Source organism: Pleurodeles waltl, chromosome 3_1 (genome assembly GCF_031143425.1).
Source record: "Pleurodeles waltl isolate 20211129_DDA chromosome 3_1, aPleWal1.hap1.20221129, whole genome shotgun sequence".
NCBI classification, from domain to species: Eukaryota; Metazoa; Chordata; class Amphibia; order Caudata; family Salamandridae; genus Pleurodeles; species Pleurodeles waltl.
The window spans coordinates 1136361628-1136376138 of NC_090440.1; positions in this window are offsets into that span (position 1 = coordinate 1136361628).

Below are 14511 nucleotides of genomic sequence, written 5' to 3' on the forward strand. Positions count from 1 at the left end.
TTTTAGTAAAGTTGATTTTAAGATTGTGTGGTTGAAAATGCGACTTTTAGAAGGTGAGCATTTTCTTGCTTATACCATTTCTGTGACTCTGCCTGTTTGTGGATTCCCTGTCTAGGTCAGTTTGACAGTTGGGCTGGTTGCACCTCACACTAGACAGTGACACAAAAGGAGCTGGGGTGCAGTCTGCATTTCCTGATGAGCCATCTGTGCTAGGAGGGAGGAGAGGAGTGGTCACTTGAAAGGAAAGCTGGTGGAAATCCAAGGAAATCGACTTCGGATGACTTCGGACCGACGCCACTGCTGAATAAGGTGACGCCACCTACAACCGACTCTGTGATCTTCGCTGAAACGCAATGACCTTCGCAGGCCCGACGCAGCAGCGGCCCGCTGAAGTCCATGACTACGTGGAAGTCGCCGCACCACGTCGTGACCGACGCCGCTCGAAGTGCGCGGATTCAACTTTTCGCAAAGACGCCGCGATCCCTGACTTCACGCATCGACTTGTTTTCACTCTTCACCAAAGGTACTGTACTTGGGGGTCTACGCAACTCCATGTCCGGCACCTTTGGTGTCAGCTTCTTGGCAATGACTCCGTCACGACGCCGTGTTAACACCTCATCGAATCATTTTGTGTTTCTAAGCGCTATTTTTGAGTTTAATCTTTCAAAATTCATAACTTGACTTGTGTATGTCGGATTTTTGTCATTTTGGTCTTGTTTTGTTTAGATAAATATTTCCTATTATTCTAAACTGGTGTTGTGTCATTTTGTAGTGTCTTCATTAAGTTACTGTGTTTGTTGATACAAATACTTTACACCTAGCACTCTGAAGTTAAGCCTACTGCTCTCCCTAACTACCAAGGGGGTAAGCAGGGGTTAGCTGAGGGGGATTCTCTTTAACCCTGACTAGAGTGAGGGACCTTGCTTGAACAGGGGGTAACCTGATTGTCAACCAAAGACCCCATTTCTAACAGTATACCTTTGTGAAATTTTGATGACACCAGTAAAATTTGCAAAACGCACAATTTTTGCATGATATAAAACTGTACATTTCTGCAAATTTGAAAAGTGTGACATTTTACACAACATTGAACAAGGTTTTACACATGGGTGACATTTTTCTGCTCAAACCATTCCCCTTGCTTAAATTTTGCTAGACTTTTAATTGCTGGGCATTACCCGCATTCAATATCCACACAAGATATCATGGTGAAAATTCTTTTTGTGAAACTTCATGTAATTTTGCATCACATTTGTGAATTTGCCTGCAATTTCACATAGTTTTCATGAAAGTTTACAGGCCCCCTTTTTCCCATCATAATAAACAGCTCTCTATCTGAAGACCATCCAGTCTGTTCCTTCAGTTATATTTTTAAATCTGTTACAATTATATAACTGCAGACGAGCTTTAGTGCATCATGTGCATTTCATGATTCAAAGCAAACTGACAGTGTTTTTCCTTCAAAAGTAGATTTATGCTCCTGCTCAGGACCAAAGTACTTTTTTAATTGTGGACAATGCTTTTGAAGAAGTGTTGCAGTGCAAATGAACGTTATCCATTCCCTGCTTCTGAAATGGGTGAGACAAATCTCAAAATCTCAAAGGGACATTTCACAAGGGCTAGGTACAGAGAGAAGGATACTTCTTTAAGGGGCTCAACATTCAGAATTCTTCATCAGCAAAATTCTGGCATCTGCTAGCATCAGGGGAATCTGAAGCAGTGCTCAGAGTCCAACTAACTGATGCTAAATGAATGTTCATATAACAATTTGATTTGCTCCAAAAAGCAGTCCACATTATGTTGAAAGGGCATCATCTAATAGAAATCGATCACGTGACTCCAGATTGCAACATCAAATTCCATTCCCTGGTCTGTTAATGGGAACATCTTCCATCTGTGTGAATCCACACAAGTTTGAAACAATTGTATTCAATGGCAGTCCATGTTCCACAATGTTCTGCTCGCAAGGACAACAAGATACATTCTCTCTGTGTCTAAACAATAGGCCTATTACCAAAGTCCAGTCTTCTCATGAGAACAATGTATAAAAGAAAGCTCAGTTTATGAAACAATAAATCAACATTTCCTGCATAGTCACAAATTACTAACTGCAGGCCTCACTTAAGCTAACACAAGTGAATTAAAGCAATACATTCAATCAATGCATTTTCATAAACCCACTTTAATATGCAAACTGATGAATTCAATGTTAATGATTCTTTGATTATGTACAGGTTACATTCATCTTAAACAAGAAGAAACATTGTCAATGCACCTCATTGAATGTTACTTTAATTTTTGTAGACATATTTTTTATTAATCATTAGAAATTCAATATTGTTTCAATGCAGGCTGTTAGTCTAAGGCCTAGATTATAATATTATATGATTTAAATCTTGTGACTACGTGATTTCATTCAAATATCACCTATATCAAACTCTACAGTGTAAATGAATGTACATGAATAAAACGTTTTAGTGCAATTTCTACATTTAACCATTAATACTTTGATTAACGTAAGGCATAGAATGTCAAAATTTGACTTTTGACGACTTTTGTGACATGAGTGACAGTACCACAATTTAGACTACATCACAACACTGCATTAAATTGACACAGAATGTTAAATGCTAAAACCTTTGGGTGCCAAAAATATAGCATTAATAATAACAGGATTATTAAAAATTGGATGCTAAATGTGAATGTTATGAGACATTACTCAGTGTTAAGTGTATGCAGAGTGTAAGGGAGGATTTCTGGATAAAAAAGGAATGGATTCTTTTAAGGATAGGAAGTGTAATCGGGTCTGAACATTTATAGAAGAAAAGTAAAGAAAATCCGATGTTTACCTCAGATTTTCCTCAATGAAATGCTGTAATTGTCCTTATTTGTTATCATTATTTATGTTCCTAAATAAAAGAGCCCTTGAACAATCACCCAGAAATTTACATGAACTATTAATTTGCAGTAGTTAATCAGGCCTACCTTCTGGATCAGTAATCCATATAACATCGGCTACATGAATCAGCCTGAACTCTTAATTGAATATGTGTGTATCCATAGGTATACTGATTGGTACAGCACAATGAGCACATGCAATTTAGATGCACAATGCCTATAACTAACACATCTCTAAATCTTAGACAGGCGTAATCCATCCTCTGCAACATAATGGTCTATCTCCTACTGAATTGGATGACCAAATATTTCATATTTAATAACTGCACAAACAATTCATTTGGCTATATCATATATCTTTGTTGCAATGTCCTGCTTTGCAGTTAACACACTTGTACCCCCTACTCAAATGCAGTAAGCAGCACATTAAGGATGTATATTAAACTGAGGAGAATTCAGAGCATAATTCAAACAATTTTGTCTTATAACGCTGTAGGTAGATTATCATAATCATCTAATGGGATGCCTTCATGTGCAACAACTTTGCTCATGGGAACTAAAAACATGTATACCATTAGCACCTTATCAGCCTTTGTCATCAGGGTCCTATCACGTATGGTGAATTCCCGCACTGCAGACAGATAGGCAATCCACTTGTACTCTTTTAAAACCCATTTTTCTTTTTTCCTTTAAAATTCCATTCCTCCCTCCCAATCCTCCTTCACAGATATAATTCCCCTCTTGCCCACAATACTTCCTATATGTCAGAAGTTTATCCTGCTGCTATGGGTGCAAAATCTGACGTCACGTCAAGCGTTATAAGTTGATCTTAGGTTTGCTGCATTTGTTGAGTGGCTTCTATGCAATGTACATTGCGAGGATGTTTGTAAATAAACTTCATGGACACACAGACCTATGGTTTCCTTATGGGTTGTCATCTGAATGTTCATGTGACTGCTTGGCACATCCTCACATTGGGATTGTCATGAGTGAAGATAACAAGGTGGTAAGGTCATGATTACTTAATGGTAATCTTCATATTCCATGTCAGGTCTTCCTACTCAGTCCTCTGGTCCTCTCCACCGTCTGTTCTGCTATCTCCAAGAAGTGCTGAGAACCAGTGGGAAGTTATGGCTTGAAGGAAACGAGGGCGGGGTTTTGTTTGAGGAAAAATGGTATAGTAATGTAAGGTGTGCAATTGAATTGTTTATCTTTAGGACTCACCACACCTGTGATGAAGAAGGACAGACCCAGATTATTGAGGATTGCATTACGTAATAAGAATAGTAGTAAGTAATCTTCTTTTTATGCATTATAAAGATGAAAGTGCCAGTGCAGCTGGAATCTCCTCTATGTTTCTATTCCTTGCCGTCTGACGTTCCCCTGTGCTTTATATTTTTCGGTGATACTTTGAGGGGAGCTAATACCTCGACACCCTCTGAAATTGCACATTTTGGCTACTCAGGGTTACTCTTAAATGAGCCCTGATAGAAGAACCCCTCATTGATCTCTAAAACTATTTGTTCTGTGAGGGTCGCATGCTCACACCTCTTGAACATCCCTAGTGACAGTCAGTTCATGGCACCCCCAGCGATATATCTAGTGGCCTGCTGGTGTGGGCTGAAGTGCTGAGGATCTGGGAGACAGTGACCCTTTATAATTTTGAATTAAAAGCAACGCACAATAACATTGTCAGATAGCTAACACTGGTGCCACCCATTGCATATTTTAGTGTTCATGCATTATGATAACGGATTACAGGCATCTCTCGTATGCTTAAATGAGGCATACCAAAGTATATTCATTAGCATTTGCCATAATGTTCAAATTAATTCTGCTAAATGGATGATAACTGATACCCAGAGGAAATTAACACTCAGATCACTTCTTCCTGTTCTTTCTGTGTTTACAGTAATCTAGATGAAAAGATAGTAACAGCTCACCAAAGAACTGTTTACCTGAAGCTCCTGTCCTAAGCTATCCCAGACTCCTCTCTGAGGAGGGAAAACTGACCGCAGCCTAATTGGTTAGTCCCTTTGAATTGTAACAAAGGTTTTAAGCTGATTGGACATCGGAATGCTGAAAATGCCCACTTTTATTTACATAAATAAAGTTGCCCTATAAGTAGCTCGCTGAACACATTTTGAACTTGGATATGCATAGACCCATCATTGCTGATCTATCCCCAGGGAGTGGAGCCTGAATAGTGCACACTTCCTCCTGGCTGGGGCTAAGTCAATGCCCTCCTGAAGCTCTGCTGTTCTTCCCCTGAATGGAAGTCTTGCACCTACACAGAGCCTGAAAGAGACTTGTGGCTTATTTATCTTTCACCATAAAATGGAGGTAGGAGGCTGTGAATTCGACCTTGTTGAATCCAAAGTTCATGAACATCCAGTCAGTCCCCTCAAACCGCACACCGATCACGGAGATGATCTGCCCTTTAGCTTGGCCCATAAACTGTAGTTGAGATGGAGGCGAGCACCTCTCTGCATCATCGGTTAATATTTGTATTTCTTTCCTCATTGCTCCGTTTGACCTGCTGTGTATTTGGGAAGTCCAGCACCAGTTGCCTTTCAATCAAGCCAGATTAAGAGACCTTTCTGGGCCATGTGACCTTGGGTTTTCTTGGACAGTTGCACATTGTCTCTGTGGCCAACCCTTTCCCTTGCAGGTACCTGTGACAGTATTTTTTTGAGTTTTTATATAGCGCTAACTCGGCCCAAAGATATTGGAGCGCTTTACATGAGCACCAGTTATGTTACACATGGGCACATTAAATTTTTTGAGTAGGTGCGGGACATTAAATGATTTGCACAGAATCACAGGGTGTTGAGCCGATGCCGAGACTTGAACCTGATTCCCCAGCTCCAGATTCAGCTGCTCTGAGTTATGCCACATCCTTGGTTTTTTAGGGTCGAGCCTGCGTTGCATGCGCTTGCGCATGCGTATCGCAGCAAGACTCTTTTTTATTTAGAAAAGGGCTCGGAGCACTGTCAACTTCACGTCAGTGTTTTTTATTGGTTCGTGGGCTTCCCTAATAAAATCTGCTTGTTTTCATTAGTCGAAGGCACGCTTATGTCAAGCCTTTTCTGGTGACTAGCCCTCCTCGAGCGCAGTGACCAAGTACAGAAAACATGCGAGGCTCGCTGTTTTCCATCGGGCTCGTGGACTTTTTTTTCTCTAATTTACGAGCCCGATCTCGCATGGCAGAAGTCCAGCGCTTTACATACTTGATTTCACTTTTTCGGGTTATGTACATAAATGCACTTTTGCCCGATAGGTGAAAAGTCGGGTTAGGAGTTTACAACGCGATCAGCTCTAACATGAGTGTAGTGTTGGGGCCCTGGGCCCTCATGCTACTAGAATAAATCACACAGACACCGTGGCATGGTCGGGAGAACTGGCCCTGGGCACGTGCGCCCGGCCCTTTTTATTGCCAGGGTCACCTGACCGGTGACGCCTGTGTTGGGTGGGTGTGGGGTGTAGGTGGGAGGCCAGCCCTCAGCAGAGAGGCTGGCCAAACACTAGAACGTGTCCAGCAGGACACTACATTCCTCCAAAACTTTAAGGAACAAAACAAAGTCCAACCTGAAAGAGAAAAACAGAGTAACAAAAAACACCACCATCAGTCTCTCGGCCTCAAGAAGGCAGGCCGCAGGATTACCGTGGGCAAGTGCAGCTGGGAGCACCCGGATCCTTCTGCATGAGTTCATGATTTAACCAGTCACAGCCGGGCACGAACACAGTGTGGAAGAAATCCGGACTCTGACAGTCAGATGGTTGGACAAGTGTCCACAGATGCACCGTGCTTCAGTCCTGTGGGCACTCGTGGCGAGGCTGTTGGTGTTTACAGTTCAATTTGTTCAAATAGGGCGTATCATTTGAATTGGGTGCGTCATTCGAATTGGGTGCATCACGAGCGTTGGTGGAGTCTACTGTGAATCTGCTTGCCGAGACATCCTGGCTTCACGAAGGCCAATCCCTTGAAGACGGATGACATCTGTGATGGCGTGAGGTCCTCCACTGAAGCCTTTGTATGTTCTGACCCTCTGATGGCAGAGCTGGTTCCAGACCATGAAGAACCAGAACCTTATGGGCCTGGCGGCGCAGGGTACGCCTGAAATCTCCTTGGATTCACCTGCCTCAACTAACAGAGACACGGGACACTCTGTCAGGCGTAAAAGATCAGATTTTATTAGCTGCAGCTAGTACAGTTGTCCAAGAAGTACACAAGGTATGTTCTCAGGAGACTGCCACTTTACTTTGTGGCGCACAATCTTATATACCGTATAAAAACCATTTATTAACTACATACACTCCCAGAACACATAGAAAGGAGCCAGTAAGAATAATGTAAAGATAGAACAGAGCCAATAGAAATGTCGGAAAACAAGACAGCACCAATAGAAGGAATTGGAAAACAAAGTATCAAGTGACTTAAGGTTGCCTCCCCTCCAGCTGTGTTTGTCACCCCTCCCTTGAACTAATTCATTAACCGATCCACAACGAAGTTGCATGTGGTGTGATAAGTTTGTGTGCGTTTGGAGGACAGTTGTGAAATGAGAGAATACTAGCAAAGGACAGCGAAGGCCAGACGATAAGATAAGATCGGCGGAGAATAGTGTGAGCCTACAGATAGTTGAAACAAGGATTAGAAAACCAGACAGGGATTAGTGTACTCGGTCAGACCTTAATACCAGCCTTGTAAAGATAGAGGCAGAAGGCTGTTTTGAACACCATGTTGCAGAATAAGCAGAAAAGGCAGAATGGACTTCGTTCGCTGTGCTGCCTGAGTGAAGGCAACATAAAATGGCGGCGGGCCACAAAATGGCGGGTCGATACGATCGTATTAAAAATCGAATTTCCTCAGACCCTCCTTTTGCCAGAACTCAGGCAAGATACACAAACTCATGTTAATCTGAGTCGATGTCTATGGCCATGAGGTCATCAAGCTGTTGCTGTACCATCATTTTGATATTCTCTGCTCTTTGTGACTTGGGTTTGGGAATACATGCAGTAGCACATAGGTTGCAGATGGCAGGACCGCAGTGCATACAAAGACAACAAGAGAATATAAAAGCTAAAATTACTCCAAAGAATGTCAATACCTTCCAACCCCATTTGGACAGTAATTCCCAAAACCACTCTGAAAAGGACCAATCTCCTTCGTCCTGATGAATCGACTCGGAGATTATGTGTAACTTAGAGATAGCTTGGTATACTGTCGGAGCATCATTAGGTATGAAAATACAGCAACTTGATCCGATCAATTTGCATACTCCACCACGGTCCGCAAGAACAAAGTCTAAGGCAACACGGTTCTGCAAGGTCATAAGACGATCAGCCTGTAGTTCAGCTGTAATGTTACTTAAAGCTCCTACAGTGATGTCTATGGTGGTTTCTACGACACGAACCAATTGCCTTATATTTCTGCTGTTGGCCATTGGACCCCAGAAGGGAAGAAATCCTTTGAGGAAATCTCCTCCCTCTTGTCCTGCTGTGTCTTTCGAATCCACAATCCCTCTGCCATATCTATTTTTATGATGGTTCGCAGGAGCGGTGTATGTAGGGGGAAGAAGAAAGGCTATATAACAAGTACCAGAGAAATTAGCTGGCAACCATGTATAAGCCCTATCGTGGCAAACGAAGTATGTACCTTGAGATGGTACTAACGGCGGTGAATTCAGGGCTGAATAAACATATGTATGGGAACATAAACTTTCTCTTTGTCCGGTGTTTGGAGTTCTACCATTTATTTGCAGACAGAAATTTCCTTGTTGGGGTATGACCCGTATCGGAGGAGATTTTCCTTGCTCAACCTTATCATTGAGGCTGGAAATGTAATTAGTTATGTTCCAATTGGTATATGCTTTTCTTTCATCTATGGAAGCTTCACTTTTTTCCATGATTTTAGCCATAGCTACCATTCCCTTTATCAATAAACTATGACTGAAATCTGAACCAACACTATGTGAACTGACAGGTTGTTTAATTTTACTTTGATATGCATTATTGAAAATGACAAAATAAGCCCAAGCGGAACCTTCATAGGAGAATGGAAGAACTAAATATGGCATTCCTTTTTCTACCGTATGTGGTATGAGTCCACACACCCAACAGTCAGTTGTATTGATCACTAACTGATGTTGATGTAACAACTGGACGAAGGAATTGTTAAAGTATTCAGTTCTTCTGATGAGTTCATGCTGGGGAAGAGTGTGAAATAGGTGCGGAGAGATAGTAGAAGAAGATGTAGAGGTAGGAGAAGAGACAACTTTTTGCTGCAGAGTAATAATGATCCAGTTTACAGATGCCAAAATAATACACGACAATATAATGACGCATAGAGCAATACTACAACGACTATATATTTCTTTACAATTATTCTTTAAATTTTTACTTTCTCTTTTATCTAATGTAGCCTCCATCTTTCTAAGTGGATGCTCACGGCAATCTTCCTCAATCACTGTAGTCACGATTATCTACCGTCCTATGACACTGTGAGGTCCTGCAGGCCTATTGCCACTTACTCAGGTCGTAACTAAGACTCCTACCGTGACCCTGCAACCGGGATAGAGTACTACATAGGAGAGAAATTTACAAGTTCTTTGGTCTTGGTCTCAAATTATAGCGTTCCTGTCCAGAGGCAGTCTGGTTTTGAAACAATGTTCCTGGATTTGTCGTGTTCAAGCGACGATGCGATGGTATTGCTTCTTGAAGGATGTCGTCGTCCTCTTTCTCAGAAAGTGTTCCAATTAGACGCGCATCACTGAATGGTACAAATTGCGGAACTTTCTCACTTTCAGAGTCACTGATGCCTCTACGGACCCACTGATCGAAAGGCAAGGGCAAAGGCACTTTCTTGCAGTGCACGGCATGCACCCAGTTTTTCTTTCCTTCGACTTTAACTGCTGTTCTTGTGGTCAAAAGAACCAGACGTGGCTCTCTCCATCTGGGCTCCAAATTTCTCTGTCGTTGGAAATTTTTCGTGCAGACCCAGTCACCTGGTCGGATGGAATGACCTGGGTCTGTGGAAGCCTCTGGTAGAGCACTCTGAACCTGTTGATGAAGAACACGCAATTTAGTTGTAAGGTCATGCAAGTAGTCAATCAACATCGGGTATGGCAAGTCTGAGTATTTCTTAGGGCGAGGAACTCCCCATACATTAGCTGGGCGACCAAATATCACTTCGTAAGGGCTAAGCCCCAAACGAGAGTGTACTGCTGTTCTGGTGGACAGAAGAGCCAATGGTAAAGCATCAGGCCAATTAAGTCCTGTGCTAGCTTGCACCTTAGCAATTTTAAGCTTCAAGGTTCCATTGTAGCATTCTACTAAACCAGCCGACTGTGGGTGATTCGCCGCGTGGAACTTCTGTTTTATGCCAAGACCTGCACAAACTTTTTGCATGACTTGACCCACAAATTCGCTCCCATTGTCACTCCAGACAATGCGCGGCAAACCAAACCTAGGGAAGAATTCTTTCAAAAGTATTTTGGCAGTTGATAAAGCAGTATTGTCCTTCAGAGGGTAGGCTTCTACCCATCTAGAAAAAGCACATACTACCACCAGAACATATTTGAGGTTGTTGCATCGTTCCATGTGAATATAATCGATCTGCAACACCTCAAATGGATATGTTGGAGGAGCAAAATGACCTGCTGGAGTTGGGGTTCCCTTTCCCGGATTGTACATCAAGCAAACAATACAATGTTTTACTACATTATTTGCACACTTTGGGATCCCCTCATTTTGCCACACTGGAGCCAGAAGTTTACATATTCCTTTTGCACTTAGGTGAGCTGGACCATGTGCCATAGTAACTACAGGTAGTACATAAGCATCTGGTAACAGCCAACGTTGATGTTCTGATAATTCAACCCAACATCCCATCTCATCTAACATTCCTGTACTTTCCTTCCACTTTCTCAACTCATTCTCCGTAGCCTCTCCTTGAATTGATTTCACACTCTCTACTGTATCTTCACACATTCCCTTTTCTCTTACGCAGTTTGCGGGACCTGCAACATACATTCGACTTGTGTTGTCTCTGGCTGTCTTTTTCGCTACCTCATCTGCAAATGCATTTCCTCGACCAACATCGTCCACAATCTTTTTGTGTGCACTACACTTCACGATCGCTATCTGAGTAGGCATTGTAAGTGACTCAAGAAGTTCAGTCACTAATTGACCATGTTGTATCTTAGTACCATGGGAAGTAAAGAATCCTCTTTCCTTCCATAAACGCCCAAAGTTAAACGCTACACCAAAAGCGTATTGGCTATCAGTGTACACGTTTACTCTTTTTCCTTCGGATAACACACACGCTCTAGTTAAGGCTATCAATTCAGCTGCCTGAGCTGAATTATGTCTAATGCGTGCTGTCTCCACAATCGTATGCAAAGTAGTAATAGCGTAGGCTGAAACTGTATCTCCATTCGGGAGCTTGAAACAAGAACCATCTACCCATAGTGTTCCATCTGGATTCACTAATGGCGTGTCTTTTAGGTCAATTCTACCCTTAGTCTCTTCTTCAGTACGGAGAAAACAATCATGCTGTTCAGAGACATCTCTCTCTTCTGGAAGAGGCAACAAAGTAGCTGGATTCAGGGTATTACATCGTTTGATGTGTATGTGACTAGCCAAAAGCGTCAGCTCATATCCGGACAACCGAGCACTCGTAAGATGCTGCGTTTTTGTCCTATTTAGTAAAATATCCACTGCATGTGGCACCATAACAATGAGAGTATTATCTAGCACTACTCCAGCAGACTGTCGAATAGAAATTGCTGCTGCCGCTGTCGCCTTAAGACAACTAGGCAATGCTTTAGCTACTGGATCTAACGTAGCTGAGAAATATGCGCATGGTCGCTGTTGGTCTCCAAAACGCTGCGTTAAGACTGACAATGCACAACCCTCTCTTTCGTGGACATAGAGCGTAAAGGGCTTACTGTAATCAGGAGTACCCAATACAGGAGCAGAACACAAAGCAATACGCAAATCAGTAAAACTCTTCTGACATTCGTCAGTCCACGGAAGAGGCTGAGGCGTATCTTTTAAAGTTAGCGCCAACAGCGGTTTAGCCAATAAAGAGAAACTCGGAATCCACTGTCTACAATAAGAAGTAATGCCCAAAAAAGCACGTACCTCTCTTTGTGTGGATGGCACTGACATTTGTGCAATTGCCTGAATTCGTTCGGGGGTCAATCGTCGTCCCTCCTTTGACAAGAGATGACCCAAATAAGTCACCTCGCGACAGACATATTGTAATTTAGAAGGAGAAACCTTGTGATTCAGATCAAACAAATGACGCAACAGTGCAACGGTCACGTTTTTGCAAATCTCCTCTGAATCAGCGGCAACTAATAAGTCATCCATGTACTGAATGAGAGCGGCACCGGACGGTAAGGAAAAGGCATCAAGATGACATTTTAGAGCTTGACTGTAAATAGAGGGACTTTCACAATAACCTTGAGGTGCGCGTTTAAACCGGAAGCTTCGGCCTCCGAGGGAAAAACCAAAAATATCTCTACTCTCTTCGGCGATGGGAATACTAAAGAAAGCATTCTTTAGATCAATAACTGAAAACCAAGTCGCTGTAGAAGGTATCATCGTCAACAGAGCAGTGATATCTGGGACTACAGGAAACTGCGGTACGACAATCTTGTTTACCTCCCGAAGATCAATTACAAAACGATAAACAGGAGGCTGAGAAGGATCAGTGCGTTTAAGAACCGGAAGAACAGGACTGTTACATGTATTTCCTCTCGTTTCCTCAACCACACCCTTCTGAATCAAATCATGGACAATTTCCAGAAGTGCTTTCTCACCTTCAGTAGAGATTCTGTATTGCGGAATACGTGGCATTTCAGCATTGGGCTTAAGAGTAACAACATAAGGTGGGATCTCAAGACAACCAACGTCATTCGGACCCGTAGCCCAAAGCGTTTCGGGAAGAGAAAGCAATTCAGGTGGGAATTGATCTTTTGATAAGTACATTGGACTAGTCATTTTCTGTCCTAGAGTGAGGTATACACCAGAAGGTGAACAATATATCGTAGCATGCATTCTTTTTAATAGATCTAAACCCAACAGATTTTCACCACAACCATTCGTCAGAAGAAGCGGAGCTTCTAAATCATAAGGGCCTATTGAAACAGGCAAAGGGCAAGAAACTGGATTGCGAACAGGGGCGCCAGAAAATCCTACAGATACATTCGTTAAGCCAGACAAAGGTGCGCCAGGGAGTTTAGAATGAATGATAGAGCTTCTCATGGCACCAGTATCTAAAAGAAATGGCTCTGAAACACCCATTGTAGTGACATTAACATAAGGTCCATTCTGATCCACTGGAATTGACGTAACCCCCTTACTTTGTCCATGGCTGTCCTATTCAAAATGAAGACTTTCATTCCCTCCTTCAATATACTGATCCTCACTGTAATACTGTGTAGACCTAACATTTTGCTGGTCAAAGTAATTTCCGGAATTTGGAGGAACAAAGGAACGCTGCTCTTGGGTTAACACACCTCGACCTCTACCTCTATTTGCTGACTGAAGACCACCACGACCTCGTGAAGCAGATGTTGCTCCATTACGCTGCAACAATGCCGGACAATTGTTCTTAAAATGACCTTCCTCCCTACAATAAGCACATTGATTGGGACCTAGCAAAGGTCTTGGAATGAATGGTTCAGGCTTTTGATACAACCTCTGAAACTGCGGAGGCTGTTGAAACTGAGGCTGAACATAACGAGGAGGATAAGCCTGTTGCAAGAGAACTTTAGTTTTTAATTCTTTCGTCTTTTTCTCTTGTTTTTCCCTTTCTTCTTTGTCTCTATTTTCATAATATTGTGCAGTAGCCAATATCTGGGCGGAAGAAGAAACTGCCCATGAACTCTCGGAGTCTTTTAGCTTGTGTGATAGTTCAGGAAGCAAGTTATATACGAACTTATCCACAAATAATCGCTGTCCCCCTTCTGTAGCCATATCTTGACCACTGTGATCAATGAATGTCTCCTCGAATCGGGTAAAGAAATCGGAAACACTTTCATCTTTCTTTTGTTTACATGCTGCTAGCTTATCCCAATTAACTCTCAAAGCAGGCATCATTGTTTTCATTAATGTAATAATCCTACCAGGGAGTTCTGAGATCAAAGCATCGGGCTTTGCACCACCTACTTGACCTCTATCTGCGGCAATAATAGCGTTCCAATCGCCGCCTAATTCTTGAGCGTGATCCTCTCTACGAATTTTAGCCCATATTGTCTGTGGAACTACATTTCCCATCAACATGTCAATATCTGCTAGATTCATAGTACATGCATCAACTGTTTGCGACAACTCTTTATAGTAACCAGCAGGATTTTTGCGTGGATCTGGTAGTGACTGTTTAAGTGCTAAAACTTCAGACCTTTTCCAGGGGACATGTATCCATATGCGCTGAAAATGCGCAGGAATAGCTGGATTAGCACCTGCTGCTGCAACTTCTTCCTTCCATATTGGAGAAACCTCTCTCATGGGATAGTTTTTCAGTGCCGTCCTAACTGAAGGATCAGAATCAGGAAAAGTCTGTGAGAACAATAGGGATCTGAAAGAAATAAGTGTTCTGACAGC